This window comes from Balaenoptera ricei, chromosome 2, assembly GCF_028023285.1.
Source record: "Balaenoptera ricei isolate mBalRic1 chromosome 2, mBalRic1.hap2, whole genome shotgun sequence".
NCBI lineage: Eukaryota > Metazoa > Chordata > Mammalia > Artiodactyla > Balaenopteridae > Balaenoptera > Balaenoptera ricei.
Window position 1 is genome coordinate 31,886,231 of NC_082640.1, and position 17,937 is coordinate 31,904,167.

Below are 17,937 nucleotides of genomic sequence, written 5' to 3' on the forward strand. Positions count from 1 at the left end.
AACCATGTCTCCTTCCAAAAGTTCAGGAAAAATAATTTCACACTAAAAAGATCAACAGAAAAACACTAACATCAAATACCATTGTAAGAGACTATTGTAAGAAAAAGAGAGAGAGAGAGAGAGAGAAAGAGCAAGGAGCAAAATAACATTCCTCCAGACAATGAAAGCATGTCAAAAATATATGCTCACAGAGTAGATAAAAATGTAATCTTTTTTCCAAATTGAACTAAAGGAAATTAAGAAAAGACATGAAATAACACCATGACACAAAATTAGACATATTCAGAAATTAGACGATAGAACTCAGGAAAGAATTAGAGATGTTTTCATCAGAAATGAAGACAATTATTTCAGAGATTAAGACTAAACTAGAAGGAACCCAAGAGCAAATAAACAGAACAGATAATGCCATAAAAAAATAGAAGATGAAGAGGAGGAAAGTGTTGAAAGCTAAAAATAAATAAAGAGGTAAAAGAGAAGTCTAGAGAAAGTGACAGCTACTGAAGGTAAGCAAAGAAGATCCAGCACGTTGATGAGTTCATAAAGAAGAAAACCAAAGCAAGGGGAAAGAACAAATAACAAAAACTTTAACTTAAGAAACTTTAAGTTACATATTGAAAGAGCCCACCATGCACCTGAGAATACTGACCCAGAATGACCAGCATTAAGACATATTTTAGAGGCAGGATCAAGATGGCAGAGTAGGAAGATCCTGAGCTTGCCTCCCCCCATGAACACATCAAAACCACAGCTACAGGGACTTCCCTGGTGGTCCAGTGGTTAAGACTCTATGCTCCCTATGCAGAGGGCCCAGGTTTGAACCCTGGTCAGGGAACTAGATCCCGCATGCATGCCGCAACTAAAAGAGCCCACATGCCGCAACTAAAGACCCTGCATGCCACAACGAAGGTCCCGCACACCACAACTAAGACCCGCTGCAGCCAAATAAATAAATAAATATTAAAAAAAAAAAAAAAAACTACAGCTACATATAGAGCAGCTCTCTCTGAAGATTTGCAGAACAGATCTTCTACAACCAAGGATATAAAGAAAGAGACACACAGAATCTGCTTGGAAGGAGGAGAAGTGATCTCTTCAGGACCTGTATCTCTGGTGGGCAACCAAGAAGAAGAGGGGCTATCACAGGCTGGGAACCCTTCCTGGGGAGCGAGGGGGTCACACCCCACATTCGGCATCCCAGCCCTGGGGTCTGGCATCAGGAAGATGAGCCCCTCTGACTGGTTTGAAAACCCAGAGGTCCTTCCAGAGAGCCACAGGAAACCGAGACTGCTCTTCAAGGGCGCATGCAGAGACCTGCTTGCTCCCAGTCCCAGGGCATAGGCAGCAGGCTGAAAACTGCCTGGGGCTCTGGCCAGCCTGTAAGGACCACCCCCAGCCTGCAGCAGGTTCTGGCTCCAGCCCCTCCTGCTCTGGTCCCACTCCAAGGGACCAAGGCAATTGCACCAGAAAAAATCCAGGGCTCGCTCTGGACTGCAACTCCAGCCTCTCATAGCCTGACCACATCCCCCAACAAGGCAGCAACCACCATCACTGTGGAAAACCAGCAGCTCAGGAAGGGCTTAGGCTCCAACCCCTCTGACCCCGTCCCCACTCACCACCAAGGCAGCAAACACCACCACGCCACATGAGAAGACACAGCTGGTGCCAGCCTTTGGCTCCAGCTGCTCTGGCTCCAACCCCGTCCCCACCAAGGTGGTGACCTCCGCTGCACAGGGTGAAAAGCCTCGGCTCACACCAGGCTCAGGATCTGGCCCCTCCGCCTCTGGCCCTACCCACTCTGCGGTGATGGCCGCCAGTGCACCCCAGTAACAGATATGACTTGTGCCAGCTCTTCCACCAAGCCACTGGACACATGCAGACTACACAGGGATGGTCCACCATAATAACACGCCTTCAAGACTGGGATAGACAACTGTTTCACCTGATTTAATAGAGACAAACAGATAAAGACAAACAAAATGAGAAGATAGAGGAATATGTTCCAGATGAAAGAATAAGATAAAACCTCAGAGAAAAACCCTAATGAAACAAAGATAAGTAATTTACCTAATAAAGAATTCAAAGCAGTGGTCATAAGACTGCTCACTGAGCTCAGGAGAAGAATAGAGGAACACAGTGAGAAGTTCAACAAAGAACTAGAAAATATAAAAAAAGAACCCATCAGATACCATAGCTGAAGAATACAATAACTGAAATGAAAAATATACCAGAAGGAATTAACAGCAGAGTAGGTATCAGAGAAGAATGTCTAAGTGACCTGGAAGACAGATTAATGGGAATCACCTAATCAGAACAGCAAAAACAAAAAAAATTGCTTTAGTGAGGATAGTTTAAGGGACCTCTGGGACAATATCAAGTGTACAAACACACACTTGTATAATGTTATAAGGGTCCTAGAAAGAGAAGAGAGAAAGGGGCAGAAAATATATTTGATGAAATTATGAATGAAAATGTCCCTATCTTGAAGAAGGAAACAGATATCCAGATCCAAGAAGCACAGAGAGGCTCAAAAAAGATGAACCCAAAGAGACCTACACCAAGACATATCATAATTAAAATGGCAAAAGTTAAAGAAAAAGAGAGAAAAACAAAGGGTCACATACAAGGAAGCTCCCCTAAGGCTATCAGCTGATTTTTCAACAGAAACTTTGCCAGCCAGAAGCGAGTGGTGTGATATATTTAAAGTACTTAGAGGAAAAAACCTACAACCAAGGATAGTCTACCCAGCAAAGTTATTATTCAGAACTGAAAGAGAGATAGAGTTGCTTCAATAAGCAAAAACTAAAACTAAAACTAAAAACTAAACATCACCACTAAACTGGCCTAATTACAATAAACAGTTAAGGGATACATAGAAAGATGTAAAACAGGACACCAAAATATAAAACATAGGGGGTTAAGTAGCAAAAAATGGACAGCTTTTAGAATGTGTTTGAACTTAAATGACTATCAGGTTAAACAAGTAGATATAAGTACAAGTAGATATATATGTAGCTCATGATCACCACAAATCAAAAACTTACAACTGATACACAAAGAACAAAGAGAAAGGAACCCAAACACAAAACTAAAGAAAATCATCAAACCAAAAGGAAAGAGACTGAAAAAAGAAAAGAACAGAGAAAAACTACAAAAACAACCAGAAAACAAGTAACAAAATGGCAATAAGTACATACCTATCAATAATCGCTTTAAATGTCAATGACTAAACGCTTCAATCAAAAGACATAGGGAGGCTGAATGAAAAAAAAGACCCATCTATATGCTGCCTACAAGAGACTCACTTCAGAGCAAAAGACACACACAGAATGAGAGTGAAGGGATGGAAACAGATATTCCATACAAATGGAAATGAAAAGAAACCTGGGGCAGCAATACTCATATCAGATGAAACAGACTTTAAAACAAAGTCTATAATGAGAGACAAAGAAGAGCACTATATAATGATATAGGGGTTAGTCCGAGAAGAGGATGTAACATTCCTAAATACATATGCACATAATATAGGAGCACATAAATATATAAAGCAAATATTAACAGACATAAAGGGAGAAATTGAGAGTAATACAATAATAGTAGGAGACTTTAATACCCCACTTACATCCATGGATAAAACATCTAGACAGAAAATCAATAAGGAAACAGTGGCTTTAAATGAGCATTAGATCAGATGAACTGAATAGATATATACAGTACATTCCATCCCCAAATAGTAGAATACACATTCTTTTCAAGAGCACACAGAACTTTCTCCAGGATAGATCACATGCTAGGCCACGAAACAACTTTCAATAAATATAAGAAAATTAAAAGTATATCAAGCATCTTTTCTAATCACATTTTGAAGCTAGAAATCAATTACAGGAAGAAAACTAGAAAAACACTAACACATGGAGACAAAACAACATCTTAATAAAAAACTAATGAGTCAACAAAGAAGTCCTTGAGAAAATGAAAATAAAAATTCCTTGAGATAAATGAAAACAGAAACACAACTTTCCAAAATCTACTGGACAGAGCAAAAGTAGTTCTAAGAGGGACGTTTATAGCAATACATACCTTCCTTAAGAAACAACAAAAATCTCAAATAAACACCCTAACTTTCCACCTAAAGGAGTTAGAAGAAGAAAAATAAAGAAAGCCAAAAGTCAGCAAAAAGAAAGAACTAATAAAGATCAGAGCAGAAATAGAAAAAAAACAGAAAAGATCAATGAAACTAAGAGCCAGTTTTTTGAAAAGATAAATAAAATTGATAAACACTTAGCCATATCATCAAGAAAAAAAGAGAGGGGGCCCAAATAAATAAAATTAGAAATGAAAGAATAGAATGGTAACCATGAAGCTCCTAGAAGAAAACATAGGCAGAATACTCTTTGACTAAATTGTAGCAATATTTTGGGGGGGGATCTCTCTCCTAAGGCAAAGGAAACAAAAGCAAAAATAAACAAATGGGACCTAATTAAACTTAAAAGGTTTTGCACAGAAAAGAAAACCATTGACAATACAAGAAGACAACCTAATGAATGGGAAAAAATATCTGTAAATGTTATGACCAATAAGGTTTAATATCCAAAATATATAAACAGCTCGTACAACTCAATAGTGAAAAAATCCAATCAAAAAATGGGCAGAAGATCTAAGTAGACATTTTTCCAAAGAAGACATACAGATGACCAACAGGCACATGAAAAGACGCTCAACATCACTAATCATCAAAGAAATGCAAATCAAAACCACAATGAGATATCACCTCACACCCATCAGAATGGCTATCATCAAAAAGACCACAAATAACAAATGTTGGCAAGGATATGGAGAAAAGGCAACCCTCGTGCACTGTTGGTGGGAATGTAAATTTCGTGAAGTCACTATGGAAAACAGTATGTAGGTTCCTCAAAAATTAAAAATAGAACTACCATACCATCCAGCAATTCCACTCCTCAGTACTTATCCAAAGAAAATAAAAACACGAATTCATAAAGACATATGTACCTCAATGTTCATGGAAGCATTATTTACAATAGTCAAGATGGACACAAACTAAGTGCCCATCAATAGATGAATGGATAAAGACAATTTGGTATATATATATATATGTATATATATATATATATATATATATATATATATATATATATATATATACACACACACACATAGTCATAAAAAAGAATGAAATTTTGCCATTTGCAAAAATGTAGATGGACCAGGAGAGTATATACTTAGTGAAATAAGTCAGACAGAGAAAGATAAAATATTGTATGTTTTCGATTATATATGGAATCTAAAAAATAAAACTGATGAACAAATACAACAAAACAGAAACAGACTCACAGATACAGAGAACAAACTAGAGGTTACCAGAGGGGAGTGGGTTGGGTTGGGGAGAGGGGCAAAATAGGTGAAGGAATTTAAGATGTACAAACTACTAGGTATAAAATAAATAAGTTATAAGGATGTAATGTACAGAACAGGGAATATGGTCAATATTTTATAACAACTTCATATGGAGTGTAATCTATAAAAATACAGAATTACTATCTTCTACACCTGAAATTAACATAAGTAACATAAGTCAATGTAATGTAGTGTCAAGTTAATGTAAGTCAACTATACTTCAATTTAAAAAAGACACATCTGTAAAATAACTACAAACACCAAGAAAAAAGAGGAGGGGGGAGTATCCATTGAATTTCTAAGAGCAAAAGAGCACATCATTCATAAGAAAATGAGACTGTCATCAGACGTTTTGACAACAATGATTACCTCCAGAAGAAAATGTACTAGCATATTTAAGACATTCAAGGATTTACTATCCGGGAAAACTGCCTTTCAAGTATGAAGGGTATGAGCAACCTGACACCAAAATGCAAGAACTTAAGGATCTTGGTCTCACGAGGTCTTCCTGAGGAATCTATCTGAGGACTGAAATGACCAGCAAGGCACTAACATAAGCATTGGTGGCTGTTAGTCTGCCAGGGCGGCCGTAACAGAGGACCACACAGGGTGCCTTAAACTTGCAGAAAAAGGAACAAACAGACATGGTGCGCCTCCTCTAATCTTAGCAGAGAAGCTGGAACCTGAGTCTGACGGTCCAGTGGTACAACTGCCAATATGCGGGAGACAGAGGACCAAAGGACCCGCTGAAGTGCACCATGAGTGTAACCACCTAAAGACTGAGACATGCCACAGGTCAGACATCCCAGCATCTTCAACAGATACTTTGCAAGGACACCAGCCGTGCAGCTCTGAGCATACGTCTGTAAGGCTCTCATCAATCCTCCACCTCCTCGCCTGTCAGATGGTAATGCGAGACCCAGACGACATCTCATCACCAAGGCCCTCAGTGATGCGCCTAGCAGAGGGGAAACCCCTCATCTGGGGAGGACTTGGGGCCTGTGAACATTCAAACTCTCATGCTGAGAATCTTAAAGGCATCCCCGTCAGGCCTGGGCTGAGTAATGTTAATTTCAATGCCTATAGCACCTGACTGACATAAGCATCTCTGCAAAAGGGCATCCCTCTTTCCCAGCTCTAAAAGGATCCATAAATTGAAAATGTCACTACAGCCACATCAGGCCAGACAAACAAACAAAAAGAGAATTAGAAAACTGTTCCTTAAAAATATGAACCTGATAACCAACTAAGAAACTTACACTGTTCCTTATTCACTGAAGACTTCAGGTCTGGCCTTTGCTCTACCCCTACAAGCTGTCAATGTCCTCAATACATCCACCGTCCATCCATCCAGACTTTTCAACCCTGGATGAGACAAAGATCTCCTGGGCAGCTTTCAAAAAATACTGATGTCTGGATGTAAAGACTTTGTATTGTCCAGGAAGCGGTTCAAGTACCAATTTAAAGATGACTCTATAATCACTAGAGTCTATGAGTTAAGGCTGCATATCATAACCTCTAGGACAACCACTGAAAGAATGAAAAAGGAAGGCATACCTCACAAGCTGGTGAGAGAGGGATGAAAAAATAAAACTACTTCATTAGAAAAAGGCAAGGAAGCTATCAGAGATGAGTAGGGGGACTTCCCTGGCAGTCCAGTGCTTAAGACTCCACGCTTCCACTGCAGGGGGCACAGGTTCGATCCCTGGTTGGGGAAATAAGATCCCGCATGCTGCATGGCATGGCCAAAAAAAAAAAAAGCTGAGCAGGGGTGTGTCCAAAGGTCTCAAGTACCAAGTTGAAGACACTCCCACTGGCCAAAGGTAGGACAATTTGAACTTCAATAAGGATAATGATTGCAAGGGTTTGAAACCTATCAAATATGTTCAAGCCCATGAGTTCACAATGATAGTTTAAATTTTAAAAAGCGTACTGGAGGATCATGGGAAACACATTCATCTTTGAAAGTGGTAAATGAAGTAAAAGAATGACGTGTTTGCCCTGCCTTTTCTCTATGAAATGTCCCCCTGGTAAACCATATATATAGAAGATGAAGGAGGCATCTATAGAAGCATTCCAGCTGGGAAGTGAAAAAAGAAATGACAGAATTAGAAATGAATTATCATTTCATTAAAAAAATTTTTTCTTAATTTACATCTGGGATTCGCCCAAGACCAATTATATCCAAATCCTCAGGAATGGGTCCCAGGCATCTGTGCTTTAGAAACACTCTCCAGGAGGTGAGAATGTGCAACCAGGGTTGAGAATTGCTGAGTATCCCTTCTGTGCCCTGATGTTCTCACCTGTGACAATCTTCTTCCCTCCATCTCAGCCACCAGCCAGCCCCCTCCTCCCCCAGGATGGTGTCCCTCCAGCTGAAATTCCCTCCGGTGGTCTCTCCTTACCCAAAGGCACTCTGTCTTTCACATGCAGCCCAGACCCTACTTCCTCTGAGAAGACTCCCATGATTTTCCACAGTGCTGAAATGAGTGTTTTTTACAGCTTCATCGAGGTATAATTTACATACCACACAATTTGCCCATTATAAGCGGTGACGAATTTCAGTGAATGTATTCAGCTGCTCAGCCTTCGCCACAATGCAGTCTTAGAACATCTCCACCATCCCCAGCCAACACTCCCTCCTAGCCCATCCCTGCTTACATCCCCAACCCTAGGCTGCTTTCTCGAAGCTGCTTTCTCTCCCTATAATTAGGCGTTTTCTGGAAGCATCATATAAATGGAACTGTACAATATGTGTTCTTTTGTATCTGGCATCTTTCACTCAGCATACTGTTTCTGAGCCAAATGGGTATTTTTAAACGTACATGGGGATTTGGTATTTAAAGGAATGCTGGATGAATCCATCCGTAAGCAATGAATCACTTCTCAACGTGACTGCTCATCCCCTCACTTCTTTATCTTGTAAGAATGGTGTTTGCATCTTGGTCCTCTCTGGCCGGGCTTGCTCCGAAGTGGCCTGAGTCCCATCCACATAACGGGTTTGGCTTGACTGAGGCCATACTGCTCACTCTATTTTCCTCCACTTATACCACAAACCCATCTCCTGCCTGAAACCATAAGCCCAGGAGCACACAATAATCCAAGGGCTCGGAGAATTCATCCACCTGCCTGGCACTGCTGGGAGACCAACTGCGTTATATGTTCCGGCGATGATTTCTAAGGTTTACAGATGTCGTGTATTTATAGTCAATTACAGCTTTTCCTTGTGAACTTTTCCAATTTCCACAGATGGTAGGTTTCACAAGGGCAGGCGCCATCTCTAATTCTCAGCTGTCTGCCCCACACTCCTGGCACATCAGAGGCAGTCATGAAGACTGTTTAAATACTGGAGGTGGAGAAGAGTGCATGGGACTGTATCAGTCTGCTAGGGCTGCCACACCAAAGAACCACTGCCTGGAAATTTTATTTTTTCATAATTCTGGAGGCTAGAAGTCCAAGATCTAGGTGTGGGCAGGGCTGCTCTCTCCTGAGGTTTCTGTGCTTGTCTTTTAGGTTGCTGTCTTCTCCCTGTGCCTTCATATGATCTTCCCTCTGTGCATGTCTGTGTCCTAAACTCTTCTTCTAAGGATACCAGTCATATTGGATCAGGGCCCACCCTAATGACTTCATTATAACCTAACTACCTCTCTAAAGACTCTATCTCCAAATACAGTCACATTCTGAGGTACCAGGGGTTAGGACTTCAACCTACATATTTTGGAGGGACACAATCCCATGACAGAGACCAATGATACAATTCTCTCTGCTTTTGTAAATATCTGAGAAGTTCTAAAACAGAAAGTTAAACTTAAAACAAAAAGATCTGTTAGGGGCTTCCCTGGTGGCGCAGTGGTTGAGAATCTGCCTGCCAATGAAGGGGACACGGGTTCGAGCCCTGGTCTGGGAAGATCCCACATGCCACGGAGCAACTGGGCCCGTGAGCCACAATTACTGAGCCTGCGCGTCTGGAGCCTGTGCTCCGCAACAAGAGAGGCCGCGATGGTGAGAGGCCCGCGCACCACGATGAAGAGTGGTCCCCACTTGCCGCAACTAGAGAAAGCCCTCGCACAGAAACGAAGACCCAACGCAGTCATAAATAAATAAATAAATAAATAAATAAATAAATAAATAAATAATCTGTTAGAGGAATAGTTACTGAATGACCAAAATCGTACTAAAAACATGACTACAGCCAAGTAGGGAAGGTCTGGAAAATGTTCTGTTATTAAAAAGGCATTTCTGTTTTCAAAGACAGTGGAGAATAACTACTAAAGAGAATGACCCCGCCTGCTTTGGAAGTGTGATGAGGTCCACGGAGCTTGGCATTGTCTCCTAAAATCTAAATTGGCTAAATCCGGATTTGCAAAACACTGGAAAATACAGAAGTCATTCTGTGAGTCCTCACCAGCTCCCAGCCCCACACAGGGAGGGCTGTGGGCAGTCAGGCCAGAGCTCCGTGTTGCTGGCGAGATGAAACCATTAACGTCTGATAACTGACGTCTGGGACTCACCTACAGGAAAATGCAGCCCATTAGCTGTTGGGAAACTGTTCTGCTGCATATGAGGGGTTCCATACTTCGAGGTATCAAGGAGCATAGGGAGTTACCTCTAAATGAAACATTTTTATCTTCACCTATCTTTGCATTGAAAACAGTTTTCAGGTTCCTCCTACGTCAGTCAGAACAGGCTAGGTTGTGTTGCGGTAACAAATAACTCCTAAATCACAGTGCCCTATTCTAATAAGAGTTTCTATCTTGTTGACTCAATGTCTGCTGTGGCTCTGGTTTACTCTCCAGGGCAGGTCAGCCACTTCGATCTCAACACGTGCTTCTCGGATGGATGTGACTGGGGAGAGAGCACGGACCTGCTCTTAAAGCATCTGCTACTTCTGCTCGTGTTTCATTGGCCAAAGCAGTCATGTGGTCGCCTCTACCCCACAGGAAGTGGAGGAGCACGGTCCTCCCATGTGCCTGGGAGGAGGAACCTCACTAATGATGAACAGTCCTGCAGAGACACCCACAGCGATGCACTGGCTTCAATACTCCCCTAGTCTGCCCTGCTCCTCTGACTGCAACCCAAAGTAGCGGGAACACAGTCCCAGGGCAAAGGGAGTGGACTTGGTGCAGACAGACATGTGGCCAAACCCAACAGTGCTCCCTCTGGGCTTGGGGAGGGCATCCTGGACCCCCCCACGTTCCCACAGAGGCCACCAAAGCCATGAGTCGGGGGCTTGATCTGCAGTACGAGGGACAATGTCACCCCCACCCCAAACCTCCCCACCACAGAACTCCTGCTCAGAGGGCACGGTGCTCCCACAGGTGAGAAGACATGCCACATACCCGACCATCAGGGAAATGCACCTCAAAGCCACAGGGGGATATCACCTCACTCCCACTAGGATGGCTACTATCCAAAAAACAGAAAACAAGTGTTGGCGAGGATACGGAGAAACTGGAACCCTGTGCACTGGTGGTGGGAATGGAAAATGGTGCAAGCAATGGAAAACAGTATGGAGGTTCCTCAAAAAACTGAAACTAGAACTACCCTATGATCCAGCAATTCCACTTCTGAGTAGATACCCAAAATAAATGAAAGCAGGAACTAGAAGAGGTATGCGTACACTCATGTTTTTAGCAACATTATTCACAATAGCCAAAAGGTGGAAGCATCTCACGTGTCCACTGATAGATGAACAGATAAACAAAATGTGGTATATGCATAAAATGGAATGCTATTCAGCCTCAAAGAGGAAGGACATTCTGACACCTGTTACAACATGGATGAACCTTGAGGACATTATGCCAAGTGAAGTAAGCCAGTGACAGAAGGACAACTGTGTGATTCCATTTATATGAGGCACCTAAGAGAGTCAAAATCAGAGAAAGCAGAATAGTGGCTGCCAGAGGCTGGGGGTGGGGCTGGGGGGTCGGGAGTTAGTTTTCAGTGGGGACAGAGTTTCAGTTTTGCAAGAGGAAAAGAATTCTGGAGAGAGATGGTGATGATAGCACAGCAATGTAAATGTACTTAATGCTGCTGAACTATACCCTTAAAAATGGTTAAAATGGTAAATTTTATGTTTTGTGTATTTTACCAGGCTATGGTCTGAATGTTTGTGTCCACCTCAAATTTTCTATGTTGATAATCTAATCCCCAATGTGATGGTATTAGGAGGTGGGACATTTGGAAGGTGACAGGTCATGAGGGCTCTGACCCTCATAAGGATTTGTGTCCTTATAAAAAGAGACCCCAGAGAGCTAGCTCACCCCTTCCATCATAAGATGACACCATCTATAAACCAGGAAGCTCTCACTAAACACCGAATCTGCTGGTGCCACAATCCTGGACTTCCCAGCCTCCAGAAGCATAAGAAATAAATGTCTGTCGTTTCTAAGCACCTAGTCTATGGTATTTTGTTACAGCAGCTCAAATGGACTAAACATGCCACAATTTATAAAAATTTGAAAATTTGTAAAAAAAATTTTTTTAAGTTTACAATGGCTCCCATGACCCGCTGGATCAAGTCCAAATAGCTTACAACGTGATTTAAAGCCTTCCAAAATCTGGCCATCACCTGCCTCCATTCAGGTGCAAGGTGTCCCCAACTATATCCAGCATCCTCCTGCCTCTGCACCTTTCTTCACGCAGTTCCTCCTGCTGGTGACGCCCTCCCTCCCAGTTCCCCCTCCCCCTTCATGCATCTAAATCCTGCCTGCCTCGGGGTGCCCACAGCACTTCCACTTTCTAAAACCATGATTAATGCTGTGTGCATCACCCCTCCCTCCCACCAGACAGCAAATCCCCAGAGCGCACTGCCATAACTGTATTATCCTAGAACCTAGCATCGTGCCCTAAACAGGTAACCAAACGCTATGAACCCTTGGTGGCTGAGGATGACCAACTTAATGATAAAAACTATAAACCAAAAACCGATCATCCTCAGATCAGAGCTGCTCCAACCCTGATGTGCACAGAATCCCTACCAACGCGCAAGTAGCCAACAGACAGAACCAGAACCCGCAAGGCTCTGTCCTAAGCACGCCCAGTGGAATGGGATGGTGACCCCTGCCCCCCACCATAGCCCTGCCCTCGGGGTGCCACATGGGAGCTGGTCCAGAGTCACGCAAGGGCAGGCATGCCTCCCCAGGCACCTAGGTAGTGCTTTGGTGAACATCTTTTCTAATTCAAATCGCTCATATGCCCCTGCAGATGGAACCAGCTTTTAAATTTAACTTCATTGTTATCTACAGTTAAATCAATGACTATAAAACTGGCTTCTTAGACCCTCTTAATTACCCAGAGGAAATCCCACAAAAGATGCATTTCCTTGAATAGAGCAGGTGGGCAGCTACAATAAAATTTCTCTAATAGAGCTGATGTTCCTCCCTGGGGTAATTTAAATAAGCTGCAATGGTACCATCATTAATATTAATTACAAGATCCAAAAAAAGCGACAGGACAGCAATCAGAGGCCCAGGTGCCAGTCTTGGCTCTTCGGTGAGTTAACTGATGTGACTTTGGCTAGACCTGTAACTCTCTGTGGCTCAGGCCTCTCACCTGTAAGATGATGAGTGTGCTGGAAAGAGCCGTGGCTCACCCACCGTGGGGACCCACGGGCAGACCATGAGGTCCACTGACTGAGCAGCAACCAGAATTTTAAAAATGAAGTACAATACTGTACAGAATGCATCACCTCAAATGAGTGTAAAAATCGTTTCCTGAAACTTCTGTTTGAGACCTATAGTTTATATATATCTTGGGTGGTGGTGTAAAATGTCTGAAGAAAACCAAGCCCAGCAGTCAGCGTCTACATGCACGCCACCCTGATGGCCAGAGTCGGGGACCCTGCCCATGTAGAAACCCACAGAGGCCAAGCAATCTAGACTTAGGAAGGTCCTGGGGTCCTGAGGACGTGGGGAGCAGGTGGGGCAGGAGGTTGCCTGACTTTGCTCCTGGTGGGGCTGGGACTAGAGCCAGTACTAAGGGGGCCGTCTGCAGAGGCCTCGTGGACAGGGGAACGTGTGGACCAACATGGGAAGAAGGTGATGCTGCTGACCAGGTGGGTTTCTGCAGCAGAGTTTTAGGAAGTGAAGTCAGAGAAGAAACAGTCAGGGAGGGGCCTCTGGCTTTTACTCAGTGAGACGGTGACGGGGGCAGGCTGGAGAGTTCTGGAATGAAAAGTGACGTGACCTGATTTAAGTTTTAAAGTAGTCATTGTAAATCAACTATACTTCATTAAATTTTTAAAAAATAAAATAAAAGGATGGACCTAGAGATTATCATACTAAGTGAAGTATGATGATACTTCATTATTATCATACTAAGTGAAGTAAGTCAGACAGAGAAAGACAAATATCATATGATATCACTTATATGTGGAATCTAATTTTTAAAAAATGATGTAAGTGAACTTATTTACAAAATAGAAACAGACTTACAGAGATAGTAAACAAACATTGTTACCAAAGGAGAAAGGGGAGGGAGGGATAAATCAGGAGCTTGGGATTAACACACACACTACTATATATAAAATAGATAACTGTATAGCACAGGGAACTCTACTCAATATTCTGTAGATGTTGTACCTTTATGAGAAAAGAATCTGAAAAAGAATGAATACATGTATATGTATAACTGAATCACTTTGCTGTACACCTGAAATTAATACAACATTGTACATCAACTATACTCCATAAAATTAAAAAAAAAACAGTAATCTGGCTGCCATATAGAGATACACCTGGGTGGAAAGGTGTGGGTCAGGGTAGAAATGGGAAGGCTGGAGGTGAGGGCAACAGCCCAGTGGAGAGATGATGGGGCGGTGCAGGTGGTGACCAGGAATGGGATTCTAGGACAGATGAGATGTAGGATCTGAGAGGAAGACAAGAAACAAAGTTGACTCCAAGGCTATGGTCCAGGCATCGGGAAGGATGGAGCTGCCATGTACTACAATGAGAGATGGGGGTTAGGAGGGATGGTGGGGGATAGCTTGGCACCTGTTGAGTTGGGGTCTCTTAGACCTCACAAGGAGATGTTTCATGGGCAGTTGGATACACAAGTCTAGCATTCAGGAGAGAAGTCAGAGCGAAGATATAAGTTTGGGATGTTTCAGCATATGATGGGTTTAGTGCCATGAGACTGGGTGAGGTCAACAGGGTGGGAGTGTGGATGAAGCAGAGGAGAGGTCCACAGGTTGAGGCGGGGACGCTCCAACACTCAGAGGTCAGTAGGGGGACTGACCAAAGTGGGAAGAAAATCCCAGGCATATGGAGCCCTGGGAGCCAAGGGAAGAAGCAGTTCGGGGGGAGGGAGAGGACAAATTACAAGTCAAGGGAGAGGAGGACTTGGAGGTCCTTGGCAACCTCGATGGGCTGTTTCAGCAGAGTCGGTAGACGCATCAGTAGGAAGGGGGAAAGGCTGACTGGAGCGGGTTTCAGAGAGAAAGGGCGGGGAGGAACTGGAAAAAGCCAGTAGAGACAACTCCTCCCAGAAGTTCTACAGCAAAACAAAGCAGAAAAATAGGGCAGAAGCAGGAGGAGGAAGTGGGACCAAGAGACTTTTCTCTTTTCTCAGATGGGAGATAAAAGCAGTATGTGTGTGCAGCCAAGGATCCAACAGAGAGCAGGAAACGGCGCTGGAGGGTAGGGGGAAGCTCCAGGGGTAGCACCTGGTGCTAAAATAAGGAGGGGGTGGCTTGGAGCCGGATACATTTTTTCCAGTCTCAGGAGCTCGAAGGATACGGGCACAGATGCTGGCAGGGAGTGATGTGATGAGGGGGTGGGAGTCTGAACCAACCATATGAATCCTCATTTCTTCAGAAATTCTGGAGCCTACAAAACCCGAATGGAGGCTAGGATTCCAGGCTGACGGAGATGTCAGGCCGTCCAGGCCAGAGGAAGCAACAGGGTCATGAAGTGACCAAGGAGACCAGTTTTACCTCCCCTTCCCCAATGAACCTCAACATCTACGTCAAAATAAAAGACCACAAACTTGGGCCCTGTCAATACAAATTTGACACCTTTTTTTTATTGAAGTATAGTTGATTTATAATGTGTTAATTACTGCTGTACAGCAAAGTGATTCAGTTATACATACATATACATTTTTTAATATTCTTTTCCATTAAGGTTTATCATAGGATATTGAGTATAGTTCCCTGTGCTATACAGTAGGACCTTGTTGTTTATCCATTCTATATATATAAAGCTTACATCTGCTGACCCTAACCTCCCACTCCATCCCACTTTTATTAGCTGCTTGAAGTTGGCAAAAAAAAATCACATCATTGCTGCAAGTTCTGTTTCTCTATCTGAACACTGCAAAGACTTACTCTTGCTTTTCCCAGGATTGCTAAGAACATAAATACATGTAGAAGTTCTCAAGTTGCAGTAACACAGTAAAATATAATTTTTATAGAGTTAGACAACATGCAAAATAATTAGAGTAAAAATATAAAAACATGCCCCAAAATAATAAACAGTAACTTCACTCTGACAGGTTTCACCGTGTGACTGGGAAGCATGTTCATGGCAGCTTGCATCGTATTCATACACCTTATTTCTTAAACTGGGTGGTAATTACCCAGATTTTCCTCTTATTATTCTGTGTATATTTTTTATACCTTGAAAATATTCTTTCAGCCTTCTAAGTCTTTTGTTTCTTCCTGCTCTACACACTCAGCTGTCCAATTTTTCCTTTCTACTCTGGGACATGTGGGCCTGAATCCCATGAGTGATCAGGAGGCTGGATCTAGGACTTGGCTATCAGATGGGGCCATGCATTCAAAAAGCAAGGGGAGATACATAGGTGTACACGGGTTAGTATAATACACACTCTATTTCCTGGCTCTGTCTCCCGAGAGGGCCTAAAAGCAGTGGCACCTCAGTAGCGATAGGCACTCTCAATACACAGACCTTGTTTTCTAAATACCATTCTCTAATAAAAGGAACCAGGGATTCCTGGAGAAACAGCAGATTCTAGGGCTGCGAGGGGAAAATGCAAGTTGAGCCTGGACCATCTTGTCGTGACAAAAAGTAAGGAAATACCCAAAAGACAAAAGGATAAGGGCATGTCAGAGAGACACAGGAACCAATCTGAAAGAGCTTCCAGTGGTCAAAGTTGGAACAATTTAGGCAACAAAATAAATAAAGTAGGACTGCATTATAAACCAAAGCACAAAATAATCTATGAGTCCATATTGGTACAAATAAAAGTTTGAATAAATAAATAAGTGGGGGAGAATAGACAAGTCTCTGATACAGAACAATTCTACAAAATTAATGTAGATACTCATCCATCAAGGAGGCAAAGCATGACTCCCCACTCCTTAATGTGGACTGTGCATGTGACTTCCTTACAGAGCAGAGTATGGAAAGGGGGTGGAGTAACTTTACAGCAGAGAAACCTGGCAAAGGCTACAAGAGCCAGCGATCAAGGTCAAGGTCAACAGTGATCAATCATGGTGACAGCTATACATCTGCTATGTGTTAAGAATAGCGCATCACCTCTGTGGTCTTTCTCCCCCAAACCCCAAACCCAGTCTAAACATGAGAAAAACACCAGATAAACCGAAATTGAGGGACATTCTATGAAATACCAGACCAGTCCTCCTCAAAACTGTCAAGGTCATCAAAAACAAGGAAAGTCAGAAACTGTCACAGTCCAGAGGAAGCTAAGGAGACAAGATGCCTAAGCATAATCTGGTGTTTTGCCTGGGGTCCTGGGACAGAAAGAGGACATTAGGTAAAAACTAAGGACATCAGAGCAAATTGTGGAGCTGTCAGTAGTAATGTACCAGTGTTGAGTCAAACGCACCGTGTTGATACAAGACATTAATAATACGGGAAGCTGGGTGAGAAGTACATGGGGGCTCTCTGTGCAACTTTTCCATAAATCTAAAACCGTCCTAAAATTCAAAGTTTTTTTTAAATTTTTTAAATGTAGGTATAGTTGATGTACAATATTATATAAGTTTCAGGTGTACAACACAGTGATTCAATATTTTTATAGATTATACTTTGCTTAAAGTTACTACAAAATAATGCCTATATTTCCCTTAGCTGTACAATATATCCTTGTAGGTTGTTTTACACGTAGTAGTTTGTACCTTTCAACCCCCTACCCCTATCTTGCCCCTCCTCCCTTTCCTCTCCCCACTGGTAGCCGCTAGTTTCTCTGTATCTGTGAGTCTGTTTCTTTTTTGTTATATTCACTAGTTTGTTTTATTTTTCAGATTCCACATATAAGTATTTGTCTTTCTCTGACTTATTTCACTAAGTATAATGCCCTCCAGGCCTATCCATGTTGCTGCAAATGGCAAAATTTCATTCTTTTTTATGGCTGAGTAATACTCTACTATATCTATATATACACACACACACATATATATACCATATCTTCTTTATCCATTCATCTACTGATGGGTGCTTAGGTTGTGTTCATCTTGACTACTGTAAATAATGCTTCTATGAACACTGGGGTGCATATGTCTTTATGAATTACTGTTTTCATTTCCTTTGGATA

The 17,937-nt window shown here is 42.4% G+C and overlaps 1 protein-coding gene and 1 non-coding gene across 4 annotated transcripts in view; one reads left to right on the forward strand and one right to left on the reverse strand.

Annotated features, from left to right (window-relative positions):
• The window catches only part of APBA2 (amyloid beta precursor protein binding family A member 2), a 232,895-nt gene that overhangs the window by 144,284 nt on the left and 70,674 nt on the right, over positions 1-17,937 (reverse strand). The gene's annotated exons all lie outside the window — the stretch shown is intronic.
• On the forward strand, positions 763-835 carry TRNAR-CCU (transfer RNA arginine (anticodon CCU)). The gene has a single exon. It is a non-coding gene; the product is annotated as a tRNA-Arg (tRNA).